This window comes from Chlorocebus sabaeus, chromosome 8, assembly GCF_047675955.1.
Source record: "Chlorocebus sabaeus isolate Y175 chromosome 8, mChlSab1.0.hap1, whole genome shotgun sequence".
In the NCBI taxonomy this organism is placed as follows: Eukaryota; Metazoa; Chordata; class Mammalia; order Primates; family Cercopithecidae; genus Chlorocebus; species Chlorocebus sabaeus.
Window position 1 is genome coordinate 54862990 of NC_132911.1, and position 25604 is coordinate 54888593.

The following is a 25604-nucleotide window of genomic DNA, read 5'->3' on the forward strand; positions in this document are numbered from 1 at the left end:
GTTTGGTAGGTAATTGTTATCAAGTTGAGGATGTTCCCCATCTATTCCTAGTTCACTGAGAGTTTTTATCATGCATGAGTGTTGGATGAGTTTTCTGGATCTATTGATATGTCATGTGATTTTTCTTCTTTAGCCTGTTGTTTTGATGTAATACATTAATTGAATTTCAAATTTTGAGAAAGCCTTGCAAATAAACTATAATAGTGGATTCTTCCATTTCTCCTTGAAGTTCTTTCAGTATTGCCTTACATATTTATATGTTCTTTTATGAGGTGTAAACATGCTAAGGATCGTTATGTCTTTTTGGATAATTTATTTACCATTGTCTAATGTCTCTCCTTTTCCCTAAACCTTTCCTTGTTGAAGTCTGCTCCATCTGGAATCAATAAAAACTACTACTGCTTTCTTTAGGTTAGTGTTAGTATGGTACATCTTTCTCCATTCATTCACTTTTAATCCGTGTATGCCTTTAACATTGAAAGAGGATTTCTTGCAGATAACATATCATTTGGTCTTATTTCTTCATCCATAATGTGCTTTTAATAAGCACATTTAAGACCACTGATGTTAAAAATAGTTTTTGATACAGTTGGATGAATATCTACAATATTTCTTATCCTTCTGAATTTATTGCCCTTGTTCTTTGTTCTTATTTTAGTCTTCCATGTTTCACAGATTTTGTAGTTTTAACATTTAACATAATTCCATTCTCTCTCCTTATTAGCACAACAGTAATATATATTTTTACTTTATTAATGGAAGTGCTACACCTTGTAAAATATGTTTACAACTAAACCAAGTCTGCCTTCAAAATAACACTACATTGATTCACAGGTTGTGTATTTTATAACAACAAAATCCTCCTAATTCCTGCCTCTCCTTCCTTCTATTATTGCTGTTACTCATTTTGCTTATACATAACACTATAGAATCTAATACATTGTTATTATTTTGAATAAACTGTTATGTGTTAGATAAATATTATTTCATTCGTTTCTTTTTTATTGGAATTTGCATTCTCTGCATACATTGCTTATTTGTTCTTGCATGTGGTCTATTTTATCTATTAAAGCTTGAGGCATATTAATCATAGTTATTTCAAATGCCTGTTCTAATAAATCCTATGTTCCTGCCATATCTGCACCTGGTTGTGATGCATGCCCTATCTCTGTAAACTGTGATGTCTTTTTTCCTTGTATTGTGGTTTTCAATGTTTTCTTTTTTAAATTGTTTTTATTATAATTTAAGATCTGGGATACATGTGCAGAACATGAAGGTTTGTTACATAGGTATACACGTGCCATGGTGGTTTCCTGCATCCATCAACCTGTCATCTAAATTAGGTATTCCTTCTAATACTATCCCTCCCCTGCTCCCCCCCAACCTCTTGACAGGCCCTGGTGTGTGATGCCCCCTCCCTGTGTCCATGCGTTCTCATTGTTCAGCTCCTACTTATGAGTGAGAACATGTGGTGTTTGATTTTCTGTTCTTGTGTTACTTTGCTGAGAATGATGGTTTCCAGCTTCATCCATGTACATGAGGACATGAACTCATCCTTTTTTATGGCTGCATAGTATTCCATGGTGTATATGTGCCACATTTTCTTTATCCTGTCTATCATTGATGGACATTTGGGTTAGTTCCAAGTCTTTGCTATTGTGAACAGTGCCACAATAAACATACGTGTGCATGTGTCTTTATAGTAGAATGATTTATAACCCTTTGGGTATATACTCAGTAATGGGATAGCTGGGTGAAATGTATTTCTGTTTCTAGATCATTTAGGAATCGCCACACTGTCTTCCACAATGGTTGAACTAATTTACACTCCCACCAACAGTGTAAAAGCGTTCTCCGCATTCTCTCCAGGATGTGTTGTTTCCTGACTTTTTAGTGATTGCCATTGTAACTAGCGTGAGATGGTATCTCATTGTGGTTTTGATTTGCATTTCTCTAATGAGCAGTGATGATGAGCATTTTTTCATTTGTCTGTTGGCTGCATAAATGTCTTCTTTTGGGAAGTGTCTGTTCATATACTTCAACTTTTTGATGGAGTTGTTTGTTTTTTTATTGTAAACTTGTTTAAGTGTTTTTGTAGATTCTGGATATTAGTCCCTTGCCAGATGGATAGATTGCAAAATTTTTCTACCATTCTGTAGGTGGCCTGTTCACTCTGATGATAGGCTTTTTTGCTGTGCAGAAGCTCTTCAGTTTACTAAGATCCCACTTGTCAATTTTAGCTTTTGTTGTCATTGCTTTTTGTATTTTGGTAATGAAGTCTTTGCTCATTCCTATGTCCTGAATGGTATTTCCTAAGTTTTCTTCTAGGGTTTTTATAGTTTTAGGTCTTTATTTAAATCTTTAACCCATCTTGAGTTATTTTTTGTATAAGGTGTAAAGAAGGGGTCCAGTTTCAGTGTTCTGCGTATGGCTAGCCAGTTTTGTCAACACTATTTATTAAATAGGGAATCCTTTCCCCATTGCTTACTGTTATCAGGTTTGTGAAAGATCAGATGGTTGTAGATGTGTGCTGTTATTTCTGAGGCCTCTGTTCTGTTCCATTGGTCTATATATCTGTTTTGGTACTAGTACCATGCTGGTTTGGTTACTGTAGCCTTGTAGTATAGTTTGAAGTAAGGTAGCATGATGCCTCCAGCTTTGTTATTTTTCCTTAGGATTATCCTCACTATGTGGGGATTTTTTTGGTTCAATATGAAGTTTTAAAGTAGGTTTTTTTTTTTTTTTTTTTTTTTCCAATTCTGTGAAGAAAGTCAATGGTAGCTGGACGGGGATAGCATTGAATCTATAAATTACTTGGGGCATTATGGTCATTTTCATGATATTTATTTTTCCTATCCATCAGCATGGAATGTTTTTCCATGTGTTTGTGTCCTCTCTGATTTCCTCGAGCAGTGATTTGTAGTTATCCTTGAAGTAGTCCTTCACATCCCTTGTAAGTTGTATTCCTAGGTATTTTATTCACTTTGAAGCAATTGTGAATGGGAGTTCACTCATGATTTGGCTCTCTGTCTATTATTTCTTATAAGAATCCTTGTGATATTTGTACATTGATTTTTATCCTGAGACTTTGCTGAATTGCTTCTCAGCTTAAGGAGATTTGGGGCTGAGACAATGGGGTTTTCTAAATATACAATCATGTCATCTGCAAACAGAGATAATTTGACTTATTATCTTCCTATTTGAATACCATTTATTTCTTTCTCTTGCCTGATTGCCTGGTCAGAACTTCCAATACTATATTGAATAGGAGTGGTGAGAGAGGGCATCCTTGTCTTGTGCTGGGTTTTAAAGGGAATGCTTTTTGTTTTTTGCCCATTCAGTATGATATTGGTTGTGGACTTGTCATAAATAGCGCTTATTATTTTGAGATATGTTCCATCACTACCTAGTTTATTGAGAGTTTTTTAGCATGAAAGAGTGTTGAATTTTGTCAAAGGCCTTTTCTGCATCTATTGCAATATCATGATCAACAAAATGGATAGACCTCTAGCCAGACTAATAAAGAAATAAAGGGAAGAATCAAATAGACACAATAAAAAATGATAAAGGTGATATTACCACTGATCCCACAGAAATGCAAACTACCATCAGAGAATACTATAAACACCTCAACACAAATAAACTAGAGAATCTAGAAGAGATGGATAAATTCCTGGACACATACACCCTCCCAAGTCTAAACCAGGAAGAAGTCGAATCCCGAATAGATCAGTAACAAGTTCTGAAATTGTGGCAGCTATTAATAGCCTACCAACCAAAAAATGTACAGGATCAGATGGATTCACAGCCGAATGCTACCAGAGGTACAAAGGGGAGCTGGTACCATTCCCTCTGAAACTATTCCAAACAATAGAAAAAGAGGGAATCCTCCCTAACTCATTTTATGAGTCAAGCATCATCATGATATGAAAACCTGGCAGAGACACAACAAAAAAGAAAATTTCAGGCCAATATCCCTGATGAACATTGATGGGAAAATCCTCAATAAAATACTGGCAAACTGAATCAGCAGCACATTCAAAAGCTTATCTGCCATGATCAAGATGGTTTCATCCCTGGGATGCAAGACTGGTTCAACATACACAAATCAATAAATGTAATCCATCACATAAACAGAAACAATGCAATGTTTTCTTAATAGTCAGGCATAGTGTACTGAGTAAAACGTACTGTTACAAACATACCTTCAGTAATGTTGTGTTAAGATGGGGGAAGGGCATGTTCTACAGCTTGTGAGTAGGTCTCAGTCTTGTAGCTGGCCTGTGCCTCTGAACTGTGGCTTCAGATGTGCTGCTCAGCCACCTTCACTTAGGTGAGACAGGATGGTTGGAGGAGGTTGAAGTGGGGTATTTCCCTTCTCCAAGGTGAGTTAGCCTCTCATAAAATACCAGCAGGTTAGGCTGGTTTCTCCTGAGGGCAGACCTTGCTAAGAAGAACAGAGTGCCTTAGCTTTTGTTTGTTTCATAATCTATGGTTTTCTTTTTAATTATCTTGTCTTATTATCACACATAGTTTTAAAATTTGTGTGTATCTCCTCTACTTTAAGCACCATTCGAATCACAAATACACAGCAGTTCTACAGTTTTATGTTCCTGAATGCTGTTTAAAGACAATCCTAAATTACAACTCAGATTGACTTAGATTGTAAAGAATTCAAGAGTGAAGTTTAACTTGCTACTATTTTTAAAGCATGTGACCTTACAGATCAATGAAATGTGAGGAGTGTTAAATAATCTTTGATATTACACATAATCCACACTAAAATGCTTTTAAATAAGTAAAAGGAACCATTTAAAATACAAGGAATTCTAATTAGATGGGCGTACTTAAGGCCAAAAATATGAAGTAGACATTGCTACCTTATTTATCTTTAATCCTTGCCTTTAAGAGGCAAATGGATACAAAACACAAGTGAATCTTGCTTGGTTCAGAGACAGTGAAGGAATTTCCCCCATATTTAAATATATTCACATAACCAGTTATATAAATCTAAATATAAAACCAATCTCCAGTAAGATCTAAGATGGCACTCACAGTCTTTGTGAAAAGTTGAACATTACTAATGAAGTCTAGCATATATTTAGAAGGAGTGAACAGCAATAGAATTTACTGAATTGAAATAACTACTAAAATTCAAAAACTGAACATATTCATTTAACCACAAGCCAGTCTTAGTTTTAAATCAGGACTGCCCCACAAAATATCCTGTCGGTCATTCATGATCTGAATTCTGGTGTATGAGATCTCTTAAAGTACGGTAGATATAAAAAACTCATGGGAAATTTCTGTTTTGAATTAATAGGGCAGTGGCCAACTATTACTCATTAGTAGCATTTTTGAGATAAGCTATCAAGTCTGCCCTTTCTACCTTCTTCTTAATGCCGGCAAAGATCACTTTTGTTCCAGGGATGTACTTCTTGGAATTTCTCCAAATACTTCATTAGTGTGGCCTCTCCCCAAGGGATGCCTTTGTTCTTATTGGCATTTGTATAAGAGAATCCAACAGCCTGACCCATCTTCTGCCCAAAGATACCATGGAGATTAGGCCCAGTCTTGTGCTTGCCTCCTTTTTCCGTGGTGCGGCAAGGGACACACTTCTGAACAAAAATCTTCTTGCCTTTCTCAACATCACCCATATTTAATTCTCTTTTTAGTCTCTGGCATAATGAAGGTTTCCTTTCTGAAGCCAGACATCACACTCTATTGCCTTAGCTATTTTTAAATGTTTTCCCTTCCCCCTACCAGCAGCATAGGGGACTTTTCTCCAAAATCCAATATGAGAATCTGGTCAAGGTCCTGGAGGTAAAAATTACAAAAGTGTGGAGACACTGATGACTGTGTTCCCCTAGAGTTCTTATGTCTCAGCCTTGTCCATACTGAGCCTCCAGCAAGTCATCAATAATAATTCAGGTTTCTCCACTTCAGCACCGGTTTCTGCAGAGGTTTTTACTCAGTGATTTCTGTTCCAACAATCTGTGATTCTTGGAATATGACTGTCTGTCCTTCCAATTTGGATGACAGTGGTTTTCCCCAGTAGAGATGAGGAGAGTTGTTGGTTTTTCAGTTCCTTTGGCTTTTTACTTGTTGCTAGGATGAGGTAGCAACTTCTAGGTTCTTACACATTGAACTGGAAACCTGAAGCTCCTGATACTTGGAGTTTTAGAAAGGGAGTGTTTAGTTTCTAAGTATTCAGGGATTTATCTTTCTGGAATTGATTTTTAGTCTGATTCCAGAGAACATACTCTATATGATTTCATTTTTTTCATATTCTATATCATATACTACATAATTTTGGTAAGGAAATTGAGGAAGACACAAATATATGGAAACAACCCAGAATTGCATAGATTCTCTTCTGGCATCTCTATTGTTTTATTGGTTGATGTGTCTATTTTTATTAGTATTATACTGTTTTAATTCCTAACTTTGAAATACAGTTTGAAGTCAGGTAGTGTGGTGTCTCCAGCTTCAGTCTTTTGGCTCAAGGTTGCCTTTATTGTGTGTGTGTGTGTGTGTGCGCGTGTGCGCACACATGCATGTGCTTTTAAGAGAAAAGTGTGAAAGATAATTCTGTGTTCAGGGATTGGAAAAATTAATGTTGTCAAAATGTCTATATTACCCCCAAAAGATTAATAGAGTCATTAAATTTTTTACCAAAATTTCAATTTTACTTTTTTAGAGATAAGCTCTAAAATTAATACAGAAACACACACACACACACACACAAACACACACACACACACACAGACAAATAACCAGGGCAATCTTGAGCCAAAAGAATAAAGCTGGAGATACCACATAACCTGACTTCAAACTGTATTACATAGGTATAGGAATTAAAACAGCAGAACACTGATAAAAAATAGAGACACTGACCAATGAAACAAAACAGAGAGGCCAGAAAAGAACCTGTGTGATTATGATCAATTGATTTTTACAATGGCCCCAGGAATACAAAATGGGAAAAGAACAATCTCTAATAACAGGGTGACAAGAAAATGGAATTTTCATGTTGAGGAAAATGAAATTGGGTTCTTATCTAACACCATATATAAAAACAACTCAGAACAGATTATATGACTTTGATCTGGGCAATGATTTTTTAGATTTGCCTCCACAAGCTCAGGCAACAACAGCAACAACAACAAAAAATAAGCAAACAGGATTATATCAAACTCTAAAACTTCTGCAGAGCAAAGGAAATGAACAGAGTGACGAGGCGACTTATACCATGGGAGAAATGTTTGTAAGCTGTACATGTGGTAAGGGGTTAGTAATCAAAATATATAAGGAACTAAAACAACTTCAAAGTACAAAACAAACAACCCATTAAAAACGGGCAAAGGACTCATTTTGAGACATTTCTCAAAAGAAGACATAATAATGGCCAACATTTATGTACATGTGAATCTGTGAAGCAATGCTTAACATCAATAATCCTTAGGAAAATTAGAAACTCAATGAGATATCACCTCATATCTATCAAATGGCTATTATTAAAATGGTGAAAGATAAGTGTTGACAAAAGTGTAGAGAAAAGGGAACCCCTGTATACTGTTGGTGGCAATGTAAATTTATACAAGCCGTGTTGAAAACTGTGAAGAGCTTTCTCTAAAAACTGAAAATAGAACCACCACTCTGTAGAGCCAGCAATTCCATTTCTGAGTATATATGCAAATGATTTGAAATAAGTATATTTAAGAGATATCTGCAATTCCATGTTAATTGTTGCTACACTCACAATAGTCAGCACATCAACTGATAAATGGATAAAGAAAATATGGTATATTTGTACATAACAGAATAATATTCAACCTTAAAAAAGAAGGACATTATGTCATAGAAGAATCTGGGGGTCATTATGCTAAATAAAGTCAGCCAGACTTTATTTCTGGCTGACTTTCCATGTTAATTCCATGTTAATTGCTGCTACACTCACAATAGCCAGCACATCAACTGATAAATGGATAAAGAAAATATGGCATATTTGTATATAATGGAATAATATTCAACCTTAAAAAAGAAGGACGTTATGTCATAGAAGAATCTGGGGGTCATTATGCTAAATAAAGTCAGCCAGACACAGAAAGACAAATACTGCATGTTCCCACTTATATGTAGAATCTAAACCATGGAACTCTCAGAAGAGAAGTAGTATTTACAAAGACTGGAGAATAGGGGGAATGGAGAGATTTTGGTCAAAAGGTACAATGTTTTGTTAGACTACAGTAAGAAATGATCAGTATTTGAGGGGAAAAAATGCCCAAGCTTATTGCTAGGCCTTTACAGACATGAGTGGGTATAGGGCCACTACTTTTCTGTAGTATTTGGCTAAAGAATATCAATTATTGTATAACAGTTTCTGTCTTGATAGACTACCCCTCTCAGGTCATGTGGCTAGAAGGAATAGGCCTTTCTTGGGTTATTGGTCTGCATCCACTGGTATTTCTGGGTTTCTAGCCTCTCCAATGTCTTGTTTGGGGGATATGACACAAAGAGGCAAACCCAGAGAACTCATCGTTATGTGTTGTGAGGGTCCCAGGGTCTCTAGGTTCTCCATCTGCCTGCCTCTCCTCTCTCTTTCAGGGTGTCCTTACATTTATTTTATTTATGTTGTCCAAGGTTTGTGATGATACTTAGGAAGAGGAATAGGGAAAAGTACATCTATTCTATCTCCAACATAGTACTATGTTTATTTTTAAACTGTTAATGCCATTTTTTAAAAGAAAAAATATTTGACTTACTTGGATTACTCTGATTGTTAATTTCTCAATCTTCATAACCCAAATGAATAGTGACACAAAATATTTTAAAAGTTGACAATGGAAGTATAATTTTGATGTGGCTCTTGGTGTAACTGCTGAGTAGTCTGGAGGGATAATTCTTAACATGTAGAAACATTGTTATGTAGGCTTATTTTGTAAAATAATGTTTTCTACAATGCAACACCTAGATTTCACCTTATTTTTACACAAATATGACTTAAATAAGAGTCGATTTTATATGAGTAAACAATACTGAGGAATTTACATGGCTTAAGATAATTTAACCCAATTTAATTTTTAAACTGTTATTTCAAACCTCAAATGTTAAATAGAAAATACCTGTAAATCGCTATTAGATTATGAGTTGCAGTAGATTCTATTGAAGGAGAGATTGGAAACCCAGGACAGTTTGTTCTGGTGGAGGCCACTGTCTGCATAACAAGAAGTTGGTTGTCTCCATACCACCCTTACCCCATTAGATATCGTCCAATAGAACATTTTTCATCCTGAAAATATTAAACAACATTCATTAATCAAAGTCAAATTTTATATTTCTTGCTCTTTATCAGACTTTAGATAGGTAAGCAAATAAGTAACTGTGAGTGATGTCTAAAAGTACTGTTACTAAGATGGTTTCTTAGAGTATTTCAAAGTTTTATGTGACTTATGATGGAAATTCTTTTTTGCTTTGCTTACTGCTGATTTGGGAATAATAATTGAAGGCTATCATTTTCACTTGATTTTATATAGCTTAATAGCTATTTGCATGTAAAACTTTCATCAGAACATATTATAAATGGAATGTTTGAGTATTTAAGACTTCATTATGAGACCAGACTTGTTTTAGAGGGACTTAAGATTATACTTTACACATATTTCTACAGAAAACAAAACTTTATTTTGGGGTAGAAACAAATAATATTTACCACCTTGTCTTCATGTGTCCCCATCTCAAATATATTGATGGCAAGAGAATATACCAATTTATTAACAATGCCAAAACCAGTTGAAGTTGTTTACAGAAGCTTATTGGGAGATTTTACTTATCTGCTGCCCACATGTCCTCCCATGAATCCAAGAATTCCAACAGTATGACAAGTAATTTGCAAATCTTTGAAAAATTATAGGATATAACATATTTAATAAAGTGCTGCATTTTAAAATCACCATCTGGATATGATATATTTTTGAAGTTATTAATGTCAATAAAAGACTATAACCCAAAAGAAATAAATTATTAATAAATGAAGAGATTCTATTTCATCAAGTAAAAAAGAAAAGGTGAGTCAAGGTGTGAAATATGGGTCTGAAAATGTGGTTAAATGTGGAGGCTGTTACAATGTTTCCTTCCTTTTGAAAATTATCTAAGCAGTGGTGAAAATGGTTCAGAATGGACTTAGAACTTACCATATGTGATAATAGGGAAATATTTTCAATAAAACATGCATTAATTTAACAATTCATGTACAAATACCCGGGCAAATACATACTAACCAGGGCTTATTTAACAAGAAAAAAATGGTTCCTTTGGGGAACATTATTGCTTGAGCTGCCATATGTATTATAACATTAAACATTCTAAATAGTGCTTAATTCCTTGTTTGTGAGAAAGCATCGGAAATACTGAAGAAAGTCGTGTGGGTTTACACAGGAATTGAGAGAACTTTGCTTTATCTTTTTACTGTTGTTGTTATTGATATATATAAGACTAATGTCATAATAAAAAAGCCGTTTATACTTTCTTCCTCTTTTAGCAAAAATTCATAAATTCTTACTTCATTACTCAAAAAGCTTAATAAATTTCCCATCTGTTTTCCAAAGCCTCATTAAATTTCTCAGAGCTTCCCTAGTGGAACAGGGGAGTGGTTCTCAGCTGAAGCCTTGAGCAGTAATATAGGTTTTTTTTTTTTTTTTTTTTTTTTTGACAAGTTACAAAAGCTTATTTTATTGCTACTGAAAACTTAAAAGTTGTTTCTATATATGATATTCATATAGACACTAATACATCTAGGATTACTGATATATTCTCACAGTTGTTTATAACTAAATATTCGGAGTCAAAATATTTCTATTTACTACGTCTAATATTATATGTTTTTATATATGCATTTTTTCTTCAATTATAATTGGACTTAACGTGGTGAGATAATCCCCTGATTTCAAAACCTGCTGTGTTCTACATGCATTAATGTAGCTTTATTCATTGAGTTTCATGATAATTCTCCTTATGGAAATAATGTTAAAATATTTCCTAAACTAGTGTACACAGCATATTCATCTAAGGTACTGAGTTTGAGAGCTGAAAGTCATGGTAGTGCATTTTGTACAGTACATAAGAGAAGGGAAAAGAAATTTGCTTCTCTATTTAATGGAACAGTGCAGAACTTGGAAAGATTTTTAAATAGAGTTGATCTTCGGAGGCTCTTTTTCCCCAAACATCTCCTTGCCCCAAGTTACCACCATCTCAGGTACTACAACATCATAAGAGAAATTTTCAAATATATTAAGTATTAGTGAAATTCAAGTCAGAAATTGAGGATTGACTCCCATTAATACTACTTTCTGGCTAGTCTCTATAAATCTTCATTTTCTCATTGTAAATTGTGCATTAAAGCACCTACCTTAAAGGGTTACTCCAGAGGGGAAAAAAAAGTTTCTTATTTGAACGTAAGGACTGAGTACATAACACGATTGATGGAACACTTTGGATGCTCAGTTTTTCAAAGCTCTTGACTGAAGAATTCATGATGTGTTGTTGTTTGCATTTCAGAAGAGGAAGGCCGGTAATCTAAATGAATCCCTGTTTGGCACTTGAGTCTTATAAGTAAGGTCTTTTAATATTCACAAGACTGGGTAGGTATTTGGGATCGAGGCTCTCTTTCTGTCTTGTAAATAAAGGATCAGCTTTCAGTCTGTCTGGCTTTCCACAATCTCTGACTCCCTCTGGTATCTGAAACCAAAGGTTTTCTAAAATTCCAAGATCCCTTTTCCTCTCACTTCCAGCTGTACAAGGCACTGCCTGTTTAGACTACAGAGAAGACAAACGAGGTTGAGATAGAGCATCTGCTTCATAGCACAGGTCTTGCAAAAATTTGTGTTTGGAGTGCTTCATGCTGTAAAATAGGCTGAAGTAGATAGAAATAAGTTAGGGCAAAAACAACGCATATTTGTGCAGGTGTGTGTTTATGTATAACTTCCATAATAGCTTATTTCATGTGAAATTTTATTTCAAACTAATGATTGAATTGAGAACAGGAATGTGTGGTAAAGAAGATATCTGGACAAGATAGTGTCTCTCTCTCCCTTAGAAGAGATTTTAAACTCCTGGGAATCACTGAGGATTCTGAATTATTTTTATTTTTCATAGATATATTTTTTCTCCTTGCATATATTTTTCAAATCTCCTACTCTCCATCATAATAGTGAATTTCTCTACCCATTTGTAGAGAAATCTCTACTACATTTTGTCTCTCATGGTAGACTGTAAAATTTACATTAACATCTTATAGATGAAACAAATCTATTAACTGCCTCCAAAGTAGTAGCTGTCAAAGGGAACATGCCTATGGTATGCAACATTTTGTTTTTTCCTTTTTGTCAAAAGTAATCATTTACGAAGAGAAGAATTGTACATAAATTTTTAGTTAAGTGACCTATTTAAGAACATTTTCAAAATCAGAAGTTTAAAGTTGAAGACCTTCTGGAAGCAATTTCCCAGGAGGTAAAGTAACAAAACACAGAGTGTAGTAACCAAGTACTGTATTATGTTCTCATAGGTAATTGTAGCAAAAAACACCATCATCATGAAAACATTTAAGGTTAGAAATAATAAACTGCATTTCAACTGGAAAAACAGAATTATCCTGAAGCTATACATATGTCTATTTATAATTATTTGCACAATGAAGTAAGACTAACTGTATAAATTTAGGTCTCTCCATGCCCCAAGTAAGCTTCTTAACTGCAGTTGTCATGTCACCTTAACATTTATGGACACAGGTATCAAGATATTGGCTGACATATTTATATTCACCAAATAATTTAATACAAGAAGATCAGTGTAAACATGATATAAGAGATACAAATATCTTATTTTATTTACATTAATTTGAAAGAAATAAAGCAAAATTTTATTAAACATTGTTCTATTACATCAAGATCCTAAAAGAACATAAAATATTTTGAAGCAAGCAGTTTAGCAGAGATAGGCAATATAATAAGTTTCTATTTTTATTTGCCAAACTCAGTAATAGGGATCAGAAGATTGAGATACATAATAAACCAATAACCCAAATCACAAAGAGTACAGGTTATAGTCCTTGGAAACCCATAAAGTAGAGGAAGAGAGTAAAGGATCAAAACAATAGGTTGGATTCTGATATATACCTATAAACACTGGAATGCAAATTAATTGATACTTACAGACCATAAACATTTTGCAAATTACTGTGCCTTAGGCATTTTAGAAATCAAAAGTGAATGTGGCCTGGATTTTCAGAATGGCACATTAAGGACTTCTGAAATTCCACTCTTCTGGAAAGGCAATGAGAAAATATTCATAATTATCAGAAACAATGTTATTCAGAATTGTGAAATAAATGTTTGGAGTAACCATACAGCATTTCTTAAAAACAAAACAAACTTCAAGTTTTGGTAAGAATGGAGAGCTTCCTACTACCCTGTCCAGACAACCACTGTGGCCTTGAAAATATGCATCCTAGAAAACATGGTAGCTAGCTATAAGACCCAGTACCTCAGAACCCACTGAAGGATATGGACTGGGCTTGCAGATTCTAAAAAAGCACAATCCCAAGAAAATCATAATCATCTGACCTATCTGGAAGCTCCCTAGAGAAATCAATTTGCAGGCTGCTATGGTTTTAATATGGCTTGTCCCCTCTGAAACTCATGTTGAAATTTGATTATCAATGTGACAGTGTGGGGAGGTGGGGCCTATTGGTAAGTGTCTGAGTCATGGTGGTAAATAATGCCTTCTTGTGAGAATGGGTGGATTCTCATTCTAGAGGGAAATGGATTAATTCCCATGAGAACTGGTTGTTAAAACAAGTCTGGCTTCACAAGTTTGTCTCTCTTACTTCCTCTCTACAATGTGGTCTCTTTGCATAGTCCCACTTCACTTCCACTTTCTACCATGAGGTTAAGCAACCTGAAGTGGTCACCAGATGTGGCTACCCCACCTTGAACTTTCCAGCCACCATAATCAGAGACAAAGAAACTGCTTTTTTGAAAGATAAATTATCCAATCTCAAGTATGCTGTTATAGCAACACAAATGGACTAAGAAAATTGGCATGCAGAGTAGGGTGTTGCTCTACAGATAACTGAAAATGTGGAAGTGGCACTGGAATTGGGTAATGGCTGGTGTCTGGAAAAATTTGGAGGAGACTAGAAAAAGCCTGTATTGCTGTGAATGAGATCCTTAGGGTGATTCTGGTGAGGACTCAGAAGAAGACAAAAAGATGAGGGAAAATTTGGAACTTCTTAGAGATTCATTATGTGGTCAGAACCAAAATGCCATTAGAAATATAAACAGTAGAAGATATGCCTATTATACCCTTGCAAAGAACCTGACTGCATTATGTCGATTCCCTAGTATTTTGTGGAAGGTCAAACTTAAGAGTGATTAATGTTTGTCAGAAGAAAACTTCAGGTAGTAAAGCATTCAGGCAACTGCATGGTTGCATTTAACTGCATGCAGTAAGATTTAAGAGCAAAGACATGACCTAAATGTGCAATTTATCGTTAAGAGGAAAGCAGACTGTAAGGATTTAAAAAAATTGCAGACTGGTTATATAAAAAGAAAAGGCATGTTTGGAAAGGGTGCTGAGTGTTGGGTCCAGTGAGTAGTAGTTGCTAAAGAGATTAGCATAGCTGAAAGGAAACCCAGTGCTAATAATCAAAATAATGGAGAAAATCCCTAAAGGCATTTCAAATATCTTTGAGGCCAGTTTCATCACAGGTTGAGAGGCCTAGGAGGACAGAATGGGTTTTGGGGACAGACCTAGGCTGCTGAAGTCCTGTGATGCCTCAGGATGCTGCTCTCCACATGAAGAGCAGCCATGGCTCAAGTGACCCCAAGTAAGGCTCAGGACTCTGCTTTGAAAGGCACAAACAGTAAACATTGGCATCCACATGGTGTTGATTCTACAGGCCTGCAGAATGTGAGAGCTATGGAAACAAGGCTTTATTGATTGAGATTTCAAAGGGTGTATAGAAAAAACTGCAGGCCCAGGCAGAGACTAGTCACAGGATAGAGCCACCACAGAGAACCTCCCATAGGGCAATGCTGAGTGGAAATATGGAGTTAGAGCTCTACCAAGTCCTCACCAGCACAAAGCCTAGGGGAGCTACTGGGGTCACCATCAAGACCTCAGAATTATAGAGCCACCAACACCGTGTAATGCCCACTGAGGAAAACTACAGGCACCAGACTTCAATCTATGAGGGCAGACACATGTGCGACACTCAACAAAACCATGGAAGATGAACTGCCGAGACTTTAGAACACACCCTTCACACCCATGTACACAGGGTGTGAGATATGGAGACAAAGAAAATTATCCAGGAGCCTTAAGATTTACTGTCTGCCCTGCTGTGTTTCGGACTTAATATAGGGCCTGTCATTTATTTCTTTTTGTCTAGTTTTCCCTTTTAGAATAGGAATATCGACTAAATATCTGTTATACCATTTTATCTTGGAAATAAATGTCTTGCTCTTGATTTCACAGTTTCATAACTACAAGGAACTTGCCCTGAGTCTCAAAGGAGAATTTGAACTTTGGGCTTTCAAGCTGATGTTGGAAAAGTTAAGACTTTTAGGACTATTTGGAGGGAATGATTGTATTTAGCATTGTAAGAAGAACATGAGTTTTATGGGGGCAGAGGTGAAATGCTTCACTTTGAATATGGTTTGTTCCTCTTAAACTCATGTCAAAATTTGATCCCCAATATGGCAGTGTTGGAATGTGGGGCCTAAAGGGAACTGTTCAGGTCGTGGGGGTAGATTCCTCCATAAATAAATTAATTCCCTGCTGCAAAGGTGGGTGAGATCTTACTCTTGTGGAAATGCCTTATTTCCCACTGGAGTGGGTTGTTAAAAAGTCTGGCTTCCTCAGTTTCTCTGTCTTGCTTCCTTTCTCAACATGTGATCTCTTTGCACATGCCCACTCCACTTTCACTTTCTGACTTGAGGTGAAACAGCCTGAAACCTTCACCAGATGCAGCTTTCCCATCTTGGACTTTTCAGTCACCAGAGTAATGAGCCAAATAAATCTCTTTTTTTCTATAAGTTACCCAGCCTCAGATATTCTGTTATAGCAACACAAACAGACTAAGACACAGACCTTGTCATTACTTGACCTTACTCAGACCTTTCTCATTGGAAAGATTACTAACCTCAGTATTTAACAATCAACGGTAGTTGTTTAAGATTACACCTACTTGAATTGGCAATACCAGTTGTGGCAAGAAAGACGCTGGTGTAAAACTTAAGATCTGAGGAATGAGATTCCAATGAGGGACTTTTAGAAACTCCAATACATTCCTGAGAACCTGGAAGAGCGCATGAATGTGCCAGGTGCGCATGACGAGAAAAGATGCCCTAAACTCTCCGTTCTGGCTGACCTTAAAAATCTGTGCAAGAAGAAAGTAAAGACTTAGAAAGAGTTGCACAATGCCGGAGCACTAAAGAAGTGCCACAAGACACACACAGAGCCCCATGGAAAAGTTGTAAGGCTTTGCTTCTAGTAATTTACAGAAATATTGATCAAAACAATAGACGACCAAGAAGCTAAATAGACAAAAATAATCTGTTTCCTATCAGTGAAACAGATAGGAAAACAACAACAACAAACTGCAACAGCATCAGACTCTTGGGAAGAATGAGTATCTGATTTCCAAGAATATTATTTGAATTACCAGTTTTAAACAAAAATTATGTGACATTGAAAAAATTCTCAAAATTGTGGCTTTTCTGTAAGGAAATAGACTCAATAGAAGCTTTCTCTGAGGAAAACCATCTGGGGCACTTACTAGTAAAATAGTTTAAATTGCGAATTACAAATATATTAAGTGGTCTAAACAAAGCTATGCCCAAAGAATGAATGTTTGACCAAATAGAAAATGTTAGGAAAGATAGAAGTAATGAAAAGAATCAAATAAAATTCTTCAGTTGAAAAGTACAATTACTGAAATTTTAAAAATTCTTAGATGAACTGAACAAAATATTTGAGTTTATGAAGAAAGATTAAGAGAATATTAAGAGTTCACTATATCTCAATGTCAATAGGGCAACTGAGATTATCCAGTCTAAGGAATAACAAAAACATAAAAGAAGAAAAATAGCAGAGTCTCAGAAGTCTCTATGGCCTCGTAAGTTATACTATCATATATGTAAAGGGAATACCAAGAAAACAAGGAGAGACAGGGATAGAAACAATATTTTAAGAAATAACAGCTGAAAACTTCTCAAATTTAATATTACTATACATATTTGAAGAGCTCAATGAACTCCATGTAGAATAAAAACAAAGACGAACAATTATCATGGTTGACCAGCAAAAGGCCAAAGAATCTTGAAAACAGCAAAAGAAAAATGACTCACAACATGCAAAGAATCATTAATAAGAATAACAGCTCATTTTTTATAGTAAGCTGTGAAAGTTAGAAGGTAATAGAATAACACATTTAAGTGCTGAAACAAAAAGGGTGTCATTTAAGAGGTTCTTATTCAGCGAAACTCACCTTCCAAAGTGGAGGAGAATTAAATCATTATTACATATAAAAAAAAGAAGAAGAACATTTGCCGCTAGTAAATATACACTACAGAAAATAATTTTTAGATAATAACTTGAATACACACTTAGAAATAATAAAAACACTGTTAAAGGTAATACATAATTCAATATAAGTGACAGTATAAATGCATTTTTATTGGTGTTATACTTCTAACTGATTTAAAAGAAAAATTCATAAAATGATAATTATATCACTGTGTCTTTCAGCTTGTAATGTATAAAGATGTAAAGTGTATGACAATAATAACACAAAGAAGTGGGGGGAACAGAGTTTTATGGAAGCAAATTTTTGAGCACTATTGATACTGTCATTATTCTGAACTAGAATATTTAAAATATTATTATATCCCTCCAAATAACTAATAAAATAACTAATGATAAAAATAGGAGAATTAAAATTATATCTATATAGTATATATTTATATATAATTTATATGAAAGTATATACATATACACATGTACATTTATAGTGGTATAACACCCAAAATAAAAACAGTAATGGAAAATTAAAGGAATAAAAATAAAAATTTATGATATAAAGTGAATATAAATGTCACCATATCTATAATTGCATTAAAAGCAAATATATTAAACATTCCAACTGAAGGCAGAGATTAACATAATAAATTTCCTTAAATGATTTAACTGTATAATGCTCTCATGAGAAATAGTTTAAATTTTTTAATTGAAAAGTACTCTAGTACATATATGACTACAATCAAGGTATTGCCAGTGAAACAGTCAAAGCAGAACAGCTGCACCCTGACCCTGTTTTGTTTTCATTGTTATTCAGTTCAATGTATTTTTTTATTTTTTTGAGACTTTTTTGTATGTAATGGATTATTTATAATTCTGTGACTTCATTTTCAAGTGTCAGAAATTGTTTTTGTTTGCTTTCTGTTACTGATTCTTCTGTGGTCAGAAAACACACCTTATATGATTTAATTATTTTAAATGTATTGAGATTTGTTTTATGCCCCCAGTATGGTCAAGTTTCTACAGAAACTTGCAAATAATGTATATTCTATTTGTGTTGTCCAAAAGTTCTAAAAATGTTAGTTTGATCTTATCATTTGATGGTGTTTTGTAATTCTTCTATATTCCTGCTGACGTTCTGTTTTACTCTTTACCAATTGTTAAGAGGATGTTGAAGTCTTCGATGTAATTGTGTATTTATCTATTTCACCTTTCAATTCTATCAGTTTCTGCTTTACATAGTTTGCATCTAAGTTATTTGATGCATACATAGTTTGCATCTAAGTTATTTAATGCATACATATTTAGAGTTGATATGTTTTTCTTATAGATTTATACTTTTATTATTAATTAATTTGTCTTATTTTGTCCCATAATTTTCTTTACTTTGAAGTTTAGCTCATCTAATGCTAATAGAGCCAGTAGTCACTTTTCTTCATAAAAATATGCATGATATATCTTTTATCAGTCTTTTACTTTAAATATAACTGTATCATTATATTTAAAGTGAGCTTGTAGATAGCATATATTTGGGTCATGTTTTTTAATCTATTCTGCCAATCTCTGTGTATTGATTGGTGTATTTAGATAATTTACTTTCATTTTAATTATTGATGTGCTGACATATTTATCATTATATATTTGAATTTTGTTCTTTTTTTCCATTTTTCTGTTTTAATTTTTCTACCTTCATGTGCCTTTTTTGAACATATTGTTTTAGAAATCAATTTCATCCACAGCGTTTTTGAGTATACTTTAACATATACTGTTCTTAGTGGTTACTCTCAGGGTTACATTTTGTATATATCTTCATATTCTAGTGAAATCAACATCTTATCAGTTAGGAGTAGAAACTTTAACATATTATAAGTCTCTTTACCTACTTTATATTTTACATTTTATAATATATAAATATTATAGTTTATAATATTTATATATTATATTTAAGCATATATTAACATATAATATTTATTATAAATATAGTTTATATTTATAATATATAAATATATTATGTTTTATATTTCATATTTTATACTGTTCTTTATATAATATTTTAAAATATTTTATTTACATATAATAAGAACCAAATCAGACAATGTTACAATTTTTGTTTCAATACCCAAGTATAAATTAGAAAACACAAAAGCAGAAATAAGATATTTATGGATCACTTTTCTTACCATATTCTTTCTTTCTTCCTAAGTTCCAAGATAGCTTCTTTAATTATTTTCTCTTTTTGTCCTTTTTAAGCCATGTTTTTAGGATAGGTCTTATTATAAGTTTACTTTGTTTATCTTTAGCTGAGAATGTCTTCATTTTCCCTTGATTTCTGAAACACTGTTTTGCTGGATATAGGATTCAGGATTGACAGTTGTTTTCTTTCAGCAGTTGAAAAATCTTGTGCCACTTCCTTCTGACTGTATGATTTCTGATGAGAAATTCTCTGTCATTTGACTTGTGTTCTCCTATAGGTAAGGTTTTATTTCTCTCTTGCTGCTCTCAAGACTTTTTGCTGTCTAGTTTTCAGAAGTTGACTATGATGTGTGTTGGCAAGGATTTCTTTGAGTTTATCCTCTTTGTGTTTCACTTAGTCTCTTAAATCTAAAGAATTTAGTCTTTCACCAATTTCAATGAATTTTCCCCTATAATTTCTTTCAATATTTTGCAGTTCCTTAATTTTTCTCCTCATTTTTTGGACTCTGAAAACATGAATAGTACATATATATATTTGTTTTAGTCTCACAGTTCATTGAATAGTCTTTCCTTTTTTCAATCTTTCTTATACCGTTTATTCTAACTGGTTAATTTTCACAATTCTTTTATCCAGTTCACTGATTCTTCTGTTCTCTTCTTTCTGCTGTTGAGCCATCTATTCTTTTTTTATTTCTTTTATTATATTTATCAGTTCTAAAATTTTTATTTTATTCTTTTTTATGTCTTTTATTTCTTCCTAGAATTTCTGTTTCTTTTCTGAGACTTTCTACACTTTCATTTGTTGTAAGCATGGTGATAATCACTTATTGGAACAATTTTGCGACTACTTTAAAATATTTGTCAACAGATTCTAAAATCTATGTCATCTCACTGTTGGCGTCTTTTGAATTTTTTTCCATTCAATTTGAGTTTTCACTGGTTCGTGGTATGATGAGTGATCTTCTATTGGAATTAAACATTTTTGTTATTTAGTTATGAGATTCCAAATCTTACTTAAACATTATGTTTTATCTAATTTCCATTGATACAGCTTTATCAAGGTAAGGGAGAGTGCCATGTTGCTCTTGCCAGGTAGTCGTAGAATTTCAGGTTTACTACTTTACCTCCATTGGGAGGTGAACAGTGGGCTCTTCACAGCTACTGTAAAAGAGTAGGAGATCCAGTTCCCCAGTAAGCTTTCACTGATCCCACCCTGAGTAAGGTGGGTGGATTTATCTCACTAATATTTACCTTTAAAGTTTCCTTATGTTTGTTTTACATATAACATGCAAAGAATTCAGTCCTACTTAGTGGGAGTAAATGGGACAGATATGTCTACTCCATCTTCTTAGAAGTAGAATTATCCAAACTTTACAGCTAAACACACATGTAGGTTGCAAATAGAAGGATACAAAAACATATATCTTGCATACAATAATGAGAAAAGAACTTGAGTAACTATAGTAATTTTACACAAAAGGTTTTAAGTCAAAAATTGTTTCGAGATACTAAAAAGGGCATTTTTTAGTGAAAAATGAATCAGTTTTCCAAGGAGATATAACAATTATAAGCATATTTGATGATAACGACAGAGTTCCAAAATTTATGGAACAAATGAGGTGAAATCAAAGAGAAAATGGAAACTACCACCAGTTAGTTATAGACTTCAATACACCATTTTAACTAGTGGATAGAACAATGAGGCAGAAAAGTAACAGGATATTGACTTGGTCAGCATGGTAAACAACCAGACATGCTGACCTGTTTAGACTCTCCACCCTATTACAGAAGAACACACATTTTTAACCAGAATACAAGCAACATTATCTAAGACCACGTATATGTCAGGTTATAAATCAAGCCTCACTACATTTAAAACAGTTAAAATAATACAAATTATGTTCTATGAACACAGTGGAATACAATTAGAAATGAATAACAAAAGAACAATTGAAACATATACAAACATGAGGATACTAAAAACAAATTCCTAAATAACCAATGGGTCAAAAGGAAAATCACAGTGAAATTATAAATTATTGGGAGATAAATAACAATGAAATGTCATCATCCTAAAACTTATGCTATGCAGCTATAGTTTGTTTAGAGAAAAATTTTAACTTCAAATATTGTATTAAATAATAAAAAACTTAAATATCTAATCTTTCTCAATCAGAAACTAGAGAAAAGAGCAAAGTAAACACAAAGCAAGCAGGAAGGAGAACAATTATAAATTTAGACCAGAAATAAAAAGAGAATACATAAACAATTAAGGAAATTAGAAAACTTCAAATTTAGATTTTTAAAAGGTTAGCAAGAATGACAAAACTTTAACTAGATAACCAGTGAGAGAGAAGGTTCAATTTTTTTAAAATCAGAAATAAAAGAAAGTATATTTTAGATATTAAAAAGAAAAACATAACTATAAATAATTGCTAAACATTTACATAATTAATTGAAGTGTGTAAACTCCAAGAATAACACCAACCAATGAAACTGACCCAAAGAGAAATAAATAATTAGAATATAACTAAAAGAAGGAAATATATTGAAATGGTATTTTTAAAACACCTGCCACAAGAAAAAGCCCCAAATCAAGAGATTTGTCTGATGAACTCCACTAAACAATGAAAAAACAATTATTACCAATCTTTCACAATATTTTCAAAATACAGAAAAAGAGGAAACACTCCCCTACTTATTTGAGGTTCAAATTAGCTTCATAGCAAAACCAAAACCATCAGATGAGAAGAAAGCCATAGACCAATATCTCTAATGGGAGTAGATGAAGCAATCTTTAACACAATTCTTGCAAACCAAATCCAGCAACAATCAAAAATTATTATACACCATGATCACTTGGTATATATTCTGGAATGTATGATATATATATGTATCTTAAAATCAATAATGCAATATACCATATTAATTGAATAAAGGACAAAAATACATAATCATTGTAATGGATTCAAAAATAAGAAAAAAATACCATTTCATAACAAGTATATTGAGGACAACTAAGTATAGAAAGAATGTATGTGTTCCCCCTACAATCAGGAATAAGAAAATGATGTATGCTCTCTCCTCTTTCATCAACCTTGTGTTGGAATTTCTAGTCAAGGCTAGATGATACAAACTTAAATATAAAAAATGTTCACGAATTCACTAAGAAAACTGTTAGTGCTAACTAGTAAATGACTTCTGCAAGGTTGTAGCATATAATCCCAATGCACAAAAATCAGATGTATTTTTATATGATAGCAGTGGATTAGAGTAGCTAAAATTAAGAAAAAAAATCATAGTAGCATCAAAAAAATTCTAAGGAATATGTTTAACAAAAAAGGTGGAAATATTGTGTACTGAAAACTACAAAACATGGAAAGAATTTCAAGAAGATTTAAATAAGGGGAGCTACATCCCATGTGCATAAATTAGAAGACTTTATATTTTTAATATGAAAATATTCCAAAATTAATATGTAGATTTAAGAAATCTCCATTAAAATGCCAACTACCTTTTATTCAGAAATGGACAAGCTGATCTTGAATGTATATGAAATCCAGTATAGCCAAAATAATCTTGGCAAATAAGTTGGAAAGGACCCACACTTCCATATTTCAGAACACTACAAGGGTATGGTCACCATGGCTTTGTGGTATTGTCATAAGAATGGACATATAGAACACTGAAATACAATTGAGAGTCTAGAAATGAACCTTACTTATTGTTAACTGTCTTCTGCCATGCTTTTTAACACAATAGAATGTGGAAAGGAACAGGTTTTTCAATAAACAGTGCTGGTCATCTAATCCAAAAAGTTAAGTTGGGTCCTTTCCTCACACCATTTAAAAAAAAAAAAAAAAAAAAAACTTAAAAATGAAACATGGAAATATATCTAAGAGCTAAAACTGTAAACCTATTTGAAGAAAACATGGGATTAAATTTTTGTAACCTTGGGTTTGACAATTGTGCTTACATTTCACACCAAAAGCACAAGTATCAAAGGGGAAAAGCACAAGAATCAAAGGGGAAAAAATAGACAAATTGGACTTTTTCAAAATTTAAAGCACTTCTGCTGAGTAATACTATAAAAAAGGTGAAATACAACTTACAGATTGGCAGAAACATTTTCAAATCATTTATCTGTTAAGGAGACTGTATGCAAATATATAAAAGATTTTTAGAATTTGAAATAGAAACATAAATACCCCAAATAAAAATTGACAAAGGATTCGAACTGACATTTTTCCAGAGAAGATATTCAAATTGCCAATAAGCACAAGAAATGAGGCTCAAATCATTAGTCATCAAAATGCAAATCAAAACCACAGTAAAATACAGCTTCTCATTCTATAGGATGGCTATAATTGTTTAAAAAGAAGAAACTAGACAATAATGATGATTAGTGAGGATGTAGAGAAATTGGAGCGCTCATCTTTTGCTAGTGAGAATGTAAAATGTGGTAACTCATTTAGACAAAAGTTCAACGTTTTCTGAAAAAGTGCAAGTTGAAGTTGTCATGTGACCCAGCAATTCCACTTCTAGGTATATTCAAGAGCAAATAGAAGATATTCCCAAACACACAAAAAAGAAACTGTACACAGATATTCACAGCAGCATTATTCACAAAAATATCAAAAGTAGAAACAACCCAAATGTTCAACAGGTGTGGATGGAAAGGAAGAGATATGTCCCCATCAGGAAATATTCATCAATGAAGAGAAAAGAAGAACTATCTGTGCTACAACATGGGTGCACCTTGAAAATAGTGTGTCAAGTGAATGCAGACAATAGCAAATATCTTATATGTATGATGTTAATTATATGAGATGTCCACAAAAAGCAAACCAATAGAAAGACAAAAAATAATAATAATAATGCTTATCAGAAGCTGAAGAGAGAGGAAATGACGAGTGACTTGTACTGGGTACAGGATATATTTTTGGAGCAATAAAAATGTTCTAAAATTTGATGATGATAGTTGTACAACTGTGAATATTATAAAATCCACTGAATTGCATGGTTTAAACAGGTGAGTATCATAGTATGTGAACTATATCTCCCTAAGTTTGCTGCAGCAAAAAGATGAATGACACATAAAGGAGATGTCAAACCAGGAAACATATTCACTTACACAATAATGACATAAATAAATCTGACCATAATGGCTTTTGCAATAGACAAACCTATGAATAATGATGGAGAGATTTGTTTTTCTCTAATGACTGCAAGGGCATGAAGAATATTAGAGTTAAATCTGGCCTTAAAGAAGGGATGACAATCACAGTAGAAATGAAAAAGAAACCTATCTTGAAATCAAGAGCCATAATGGAAACATGATAATACTATTAAGCAAGAGATTTACAAAATGTAAGTTTCCAGCAGTTTAATATTTTTTTGTCCTCACATTCTAGAAGACTTACTTCAGTTGTGGTTTAATGATCTATTGAATGTTGCATGACCATTTTACTGTGGGAAACGTATGCAAATGTAGACGGTGACTTAGTTGGCTCTCAGTGGTGTTCAGAGGACTCAAGAGTTATTGATCGACGGGGGAGGCACGCCCAAGTTGGACAAATAGGAACAGCTCCAGTCTCCAGCTCCCAGCGTGAGTGACACACAAGATGGGTGATTTCTGCATTTTCAACTGAGGTACCAGGTTCATCTCACTGGGGAGTGCTGGACAATCGGTGCTGGTCAGCTGGTGCAGCCTGACCAGCGAGAGTTGAAGCAGGGTGAGGCATCGCCTCACCTGGGAAGTGCAAAGGGGAAGGGAATCCCTTTTCCTAGCCAAGGGAAACTGAGACACACAACACCTGGAAAACCGGGTAACT

General features: G+C 33.7%; 1 protein-coding gene and 1 pseudogene across 4 annotated transcripts in view; one reads left to right on the plus strand and one right to left on the minus strand.

The window, feature by feature from the left end:
* The window catches only part of SNTG1 (syntrophin gamma 1), a 906932-nt gene that overhangs the window by 867272 nt on the left and 14056 nt on the right, over positions 1-25604 (plus strand). The gene's annotated exons all lie outside the window — the stretch shown is intronic.
* Positions 5339-5853, minus strand: LOC140712307 (cytochrome c-like; annotated as a pseudogene).